Consider the following 7,274-nt stretch of genomic DNA (forward strand, 5'->3'; position numbering starts at 1 on the left):
AGGAATGGCTTCTGGATCCTGGGCATGAAAAGTGAAACCCAAACACATGGAATAAACAAGGCTTTGGTGAGAACACTGAATAAACTATTTGATAGCAATTGAAAGTTCTGATGAAACTCACACGTGGTGTGAGATAAGACATTTTGTGGGCCATTTTTGTATTGGGCAAATAAGGACCAACATTATTTCACAAAGTTATCTCCAGCTGAGCAAAACACTTTAGTGTATTCTTAATTTTAAGCCCACAAATAGATATATATCACTTCACTTTCTGTTCTTTATTGCTGTGTAAAATCCTGAGCTCCTTTCTCAGAGATTTTTGCTTCTTATTTCTTCTAATCAGGCAAAACTCCCAATAATTCCGCCCCACTCTTGAGGCATTATGCAGGCTATTTATAGCTGCTTTTAACAGAAATAACTTGGACAAATCCAGCGTGCAGAGACTTCCAAGCAGCAGCAGCAGGGTGCAAAGTTCCCTCTGCCTCTTTTCTGCAATTCCACAATGGAAACTGGAAGGGCAAATCAGGTGATTCAGAACCCGTGCAGGATCCTGTGTGCAGCTGGCAGGGGTGTGCTGGGGAGTGGAATCATGGGATGGGTAAGGGTGGAAAAGGCCTTGAAGACTGAATCCAGTCATTAATCCAGCACCACTAAACCACAGCCACAAGTGCCACGTTCAAATCCTTTGAGCATTTCCAGGAACGGTGATTCCACCACTGCCCTGGGCAGCCCCTGCCAATGTCTGACCGCAATTTCAGTGAAAAAATTGTCCTTATATCCAATTTAAACCTTCACTGGTGTAACCTGAGGCCATTTCTTGTCCTGCCCCTTATTCTTTAAGAGAGGACATCAACTTCCACTTTACTACATCCCTTTTTCAGGGAGTTGTGCAGAGCCACAAGGGCCCCCCTGAGCCTCCTTTGCTCCAGGCTGAGCCCCTTTCCAGCTCCCTCAGGAACTCTCCAGCCCCTTCCCAGCTCCGTTCCCTTCCCTGCTCCAGCCCCTCAGTGTCCTTCTTGTCCTGAGGAGCCCAGAAGTGCCCCAGGATTTGGGGTGGTGCCTCAGCAGTGCCAGCACAGGGGACAATCCCTGCCCTGCTCCTGTGGCCTCACCATGGCTGGCACAGCCCAGGGGCCATTGGCCTCTTGCCCCCCTGGGCAGCCCTGGCTCGTGCCCAGCCACTGTCCCCAGCACCCCCAGGGCCTTTTCCATCTTCTCATGCCCCAGTCTGCAGCAGACCCAAGGGCAGGACCCACACAAAGCTCCTCAGCTCACGGATCCAGCCTGTCCAAATCCCCCTCTGAACAGTGAGATCTGCTGGTCCCTGCCCGAATTGTGAATTGCATTTGTAAAATTTGGCCTGGTTTGGAATAAAAAGAGAAGGTTCACCCACATACAATAATTTCAGGGGGTGATGGATGGATTTAGCTGGAACAACCTGCTCTAAAAATAGAGCTCTGGTTCTTTTATTTTGGCACAGGAACAATAACATGTGGGAAGAGGAGAAGGAGCCTGAGAAACTCCACATCCCCTGCTCCCAGCCGAGCTCAGAGGCAAGCCTGGAAAGTCTCACCCTCCCAAATTCTCCAGCCAGGGGTTTATCTGAAAATATCTGAGAACAGATTTCTCTTTGTCTGGGGTTCCTAAGGAAGTGCACCTTGGAAGCTTTGACACTCATTTCTCATCATGCCCTCAGCCATCCTTGCACTTGGTAAAGTTCAGGTGGATAAGGGAGGGGAACAGAGGGCTTAAGACACTGAATTCCTATCAGGGCTCTGAAAATATGTGGCCAAGGAGAGAAGAGCCAACCTATCAAAGATGCTGTGTTTGTAGGAATGAAATCTCTTTTCTCACAGAGGGAAAAGCTGCACTGTCATGTTTGACATAAGAAAACTGACATGGAAGGAAGGTGTTGAAAATTCCAGTCAAGGGAGACTCTGGAAAGCTTTTGTGGTCTCAAAGAAGTCAAAGCTGAAAGGAGCCCTTTGGAAATCACAGCCCTAGAATTGCTGTAATCTTCGTAATAGCTCTTTTATGACAATTTCCCACTGGTTTCAAACCATGGAACAGTATTAGTAGGAGAATGGGAATACCTGTTCTTCTGAAGAGCCTTTCCTTCTTATTCTTCACATAAATAAATCACTTAGAGAAAAAAACAGAAAGGTTTTCGATACATCCAGTCCTAATAAAAAAGGGACACATCAAAATGAGAAGTGGGCAACAAATACTCAGGTGAGGTTCTTGAATATTTGACACTTTTTACTATTTTAATTTTTTCCCAACTCCTTTGTCATTGATGCAATGGAGCAGTGAATGAATTTTGCATCATTGATCAGTGATATGATAAATGCCATACCTAGCACTGAAATGTGACTGTGGGGTTGAGTTTCCAAGCAGTTTGGTATCCCTGGCACGACCCTGGGGTGAGACCTGACTGAGGCTTTATTTGGTTGCGTGAATTAGTCCCAGAGTCAGTGCGAGCTTCACGCTCAGAGCAAATTTAGACAGCAAAGAAAGGCTAAGTTCACTCACAAAGTACTTATAAAACGTGAAGAAGGTCTAAATTTTATATAAAGCACACTTTGAGTCTGAATTAAACCCCACTTGAGCATCAGAGATCCTTTTGTACTTCTGTCTCTGCCATAACTGAAGGAAGGTGACGGTACATTTTTTCCCTTTGTTTGTTTGATAGCAAAAATAGTACGTTTTCAGAAAAAAAGAAAAGGTTTGCAAGGCATTTCACTAAAAAAACAAACAACCCACTGTTGTGAAGGTTTTTGTGTTGGTGCTCTTTTCACTAAAAAATAAAGAAGCAGAGGAGGATCTGGGTTGCAAAGTCCAGAGCAAAACTCGAGCTCTCCTGTGATAAAGGGATCTCTGCACCCTGACCTTTCTTCAGCTGCCTCACTCCAGAAGATAATACTGTTTGCAGTATTATGGTCTGGACAGATCTCATTTAAAATGTACTGAATATTTCTGTTCAGCTGCTGGTTGTGCATTCAGCCCAGCTGTGAGCACCTCTGGAGGGCTGGCCCTGCTGGAGCTGCACAGAAATTTATCTCATTTCAGGGCCAAGAAAAACATAGGAAATTTCACAATAGACACCTATTGATAAAGAGAGTAGAAAGCTTTTAATTATGGAATTAAAAGGCTAATTAATTGTCTCTCCCCATCAGCCTTGCTTTGGGCAAACAAGAGGGTGGGGGCAGGAGCAGGGGGGCTGGGTGTTGTCCCTGAGGGTTCAGGGTGACACATCCCCTGCTCTCCCCGTGAGCCACCTGGGCACAGAGTTTTTCCCAGAAACTACTCCAGTGGTCTGGGCACAGTCCATCCCCTGCTTGGAGTGCTCCATCTGCCACCCAGATGTCCTCAGGCCCCTGCATGGCAGCCGTGTCACACAGCTCTGGGCTGTCACACAGCATTTCATGGGCACAGCACTCACCAGGGCTTCAGTCCCTGCAGTGACAGGACAAGGGGAATGGCTTCAAGCTGACAGAGAGTAGGTTTAGATTAAATATTAGGAAGAAATGCCACCCTGTGAGGGTAGGGAGACCCTGGCACAGCTGCCCAGAGAAGCTGTGGCTGCCCCTGGATCCCTGGAAGAGTCCAAGGCCAATCTTCTGCAGTTTATTCTCTGCCTTAAAACTGCCTTTTCTTTTTACTCTAGACAGCCCCAGAGGAATGGCTTCTGGATCCTGGGCATGAAAAGTGAAACTCAAACACATGGAATAAACAAGGCTTTGGTGAGAACACTGAATAAATTATTTGATAGTAAATAATTGAACTGAAAAAGAAAAATCAAAACCAGACTAAAAGCTGAGATGCTGTCCAAGAGAACGGGGCCTGAGCAGGTGTGAGGAGGAAGGCTTGGCAGGTTCCTTTACTTAAGGAAGGGTGAGATGTGAACTTTTGTTCACACAGCTGTACATGAGTGACCAGGAGTGATGGGATGAGGGCTCAGATCCTCTCCTCTGGTCCAGGAATGGACGCAGTGGCACTTGAGTGGCTGCACCTCTCAAGCTCATCATGATCTGTTGGGGTGGATGAGGAGGAATCAGGATATGGAGCAAGGTCCGTCCCATCACCACAGCACTGGTGTAACACAGGAGGAGGGATCACACAGATGTGTTTGACATGTCCTGATTGTGCCAGATTTCTGCCTAAATCCAGCAGTTGTGCCTGTGCCATGGCTCTGCTGGGTTTGTGTGTGTGTGTGACCTGCTGGGATGTCCTCATCCCAGCCCAGTTCTCCTGCAGCTCCCTCTGGGCCAGTCCTGCTGGGCTGAAATCACCCTGGGTTTGCTGTGGGCAGTGGCACCAGCCTGCAGGGTCACCCTGTGCTTGGAAATCTAACCCAAATTCCACACCTGCCTCCGCCTGGTGCTCTGGGGGTTAAAGTAGTGCCCTGGTCTTGTTTGTGTTTGGGTGGAGAGGGTTGGCATGAGAGGGGTCCAAGTGCCTTTTTTTCAGAGCCAAAATAGTCGAGTTTCTCTGTTGTCACTTTTAGCTCCTCACCTCAGAGAGCAGAATGCTAAACTGGAAATCCAAGTTAAGCAGAAGAAAAGGCATCCAAAATGAGTCCCTGGCCAGCAAACCCAGCGTCCTGCTGCAGGTCTGAGCCCTCTGTGCCCAGGACAAGAGCTGACCCCGGAGTGATGACTCCAAGCCCAGGCTGGGCTCTGTTGCCTCCATCCTCGCTCTGCCCAAGGAAAGCAGCCGTCAGCCCCTGCCTTTTGCATCCCTGTGCATTTTGCAAGCACTAAAGAGGGGCTGGAAGCTCAGAGCAGCTTTTCCCTCTCATCTCCATCAGCAGAGCTTCTCTTCTGTGTGCTCTCCACAAATTATGTGCATTTAAATGTGGAATGTCCTGGGTGCATCAGTTCTTTTACGCATTTTTTAATGCCATGCCACAATTGAGCCACGCATGCATGTGTGGAAGCTCATGCACACACCCAATCACACCAAGAGCTCCTTTTACTTCCCAGATTTTTTTTAACACACAAAATCAAGCCTACATTTTAGTCCCCACTGTAATTATAATCAACGTCTACTTCTAGGGAGATAAAAAGAGAAAAGTGGGAATCAGGAAAAGGGAAATGTTACAAGCCTTTTCATTAGGGTTTTATGTATTTAAAGAATTTACATTTTTAACCAGTGGCAAATTTATTTCATACTCCATAAGCTCTGAGGATCCTTTGGGATAAACAGCACGAAAGCTGTCATTTGAGAACAATCATCTATTTTCTGTTTATTGAAAGTTTGCTTTTTTTTGTGCCACGGTGTTTTGCGCGGAGCTGGAAATATTTGTTCAAAATGATAATTGTCAAACTGCTCGTTCTGTTTGGGATTCACTTGTCAAAAAGAGCTGCCTCTGCTGTGAAAATAGAGGGAATGGTGCCAGCTGGTTTCTTTGGGATGAAGGTTGAAGCCGTCCCCAAGGCCAGGTGAGGTCCCATTGCAGTTTCCTGGCAGCCACAGCAGGGCCAGAGAGGAAAAGTTAAATCTGAGGAGAGGCAGCTGAAATCTGTGTGTGGAGAGCTCTGCAGATCACGATGGCTGAAATTCAGGTTTAAGGTCATGGGTGGCCAGTCATTTACAGCGGGAGCTAATCCATTCCCCTGTGGAATGAGTGGAATCCTGCTTCCCATCCAACAGTGCTCCCATCACGGCTACTGCAAAGCCAGTCTGGGCTGGATCTCTGCGGGGTTTTGGTATGGAATACCCTTGAAATTCTGCAATCTGACTCCAGCTTATACAGGAGCATCTGGGCAAGGCTTAGCCTTTAGTCTGGGCTTTAGTCTCGGGTCAGGAGTGTGGTGTTCACCCAGGAACTGCACATGACAGGAGCACAAATAACGTGAGCGGGGCTGACCTCTGGCCCCCTGTGCTGGAAGGAGCCATCCTGTCACTGCCTCTCTCCTCAGCTCCCAGCCCCTCTCTGTCCTTGTGTCCAAGTACCTGCTCAGGCACAGAGGCTTCACAAACTGGGGGCTTAAAGGTCCTGTTTGGTGTGAGCTGCACATCAGCAGATTCCAACCTTCTGGAAAAAGAATCCTCCGACTCCTGAAATAAATCTGCCTCTTACCTGGGCAGCCACGGGATGTGCAGGAGTAGGGATGTCCTAAAACTTTCCCCAAACACAAATTAAGACCCACTTCTAGGATGTACTGCACACCTTGCTGATTTATTCACTGTAACTTCTGCGTCTCATTGATTCTTACTGTGCTGGCCATGGGATTGAGGAGCCCCAGGATTCTCTTACACACATTTTGCATTTTAATAGTAATAGAAGAAAAATATTTATTGTATCAAGAACGATGACTTCACTGTTCAGCAGAGACAAAGGGGAATAAAGTCCCCTGCTCTGTCACTGATGGCTTTTTATTTGTATCTTTGAGCTGGTAATGCTTTTGGGCTGGGGCACGATGGAACAGGTATTTGCCACTTAGTCCAAGAGTACTATTCTGCTTTCTTAAAGAAAAAATTATTGCTGCCTTTCCCTTTGGTCTGGATTTCAGGTAATCCATTTGTGTGTCAGACACAATTCCTGGGCCTCATACTCGTTGGTTAAAATGATATTCATGGCGTTTGGGTGGCGTTGGAGTGATCTCCTCAACCTGAAATGCTTCTGTTCTGTGACCTCAGAAGTCACACCCAGCTGTAGTTTCATTGCAAATAGTGACTTTTGTGTGGATTTAAGAGGATCAGGAACGCTGTTTGCTTGAAACCTGTGGTTCTTTTGCTGGACCCAGGGCCGTGTGCTGCTCCCAAATGCCCTAAGAGAGCTGACAAACAGATATTCTGGAAAGCAGTGACTTTCACAGCAGCAAAAGCATTAATTAAGAAAGCAGGGTTATCAATGTCCTTTATAATCCCAAAGCATCCTTGGGAACCAAAATCTCAATGCAGAAATCAGGAGCAGGATGATCCCACTGGGCTCAGCTCTGTCGCTAGGCAACCCTTGATGTTGGCTCTGAGGCCCTTGTGCTGGGACAGGATTGGGATGGAAATCCGAGGTGGTGTGTTAAAAAACCACTGCCAAACAGGTTTGGGGGTGTTTTGTGGGACAGGAGGCCGGTCTCCCAGGGAGTGTCACACTGCTCTCAGTGTTTAATGGAGCTATGGGAGGCTGAAGTTGAAGCTTTTCTTCATCTTTTTAATATCCCTATTTTCTTCTGTCACTTCTCGTTCATGCTGTACCCTTAGCTGAGTTTTAGAGCCTGGGGTGTGTTTTATTGCAACTGTTAATCCCATAAAAATGTCATTCTCAGCTA

This window comes from Corvus hawaiiensis, chromosome 11 (assembly GCF_020740725.1).
Source record: "Corvus hawaiiensis isolate bCorHaw1 chromosome 11, bCorHaw1.pri.cur, whole genome shotgun sequence".
NCBI classification, from domain to species: domain Eukaryota; kingdom Metazoa; phylum Chordata; class Aves; order Passeriformes; family Corvidae; genus Corvus; species Corvus hawaiiensis.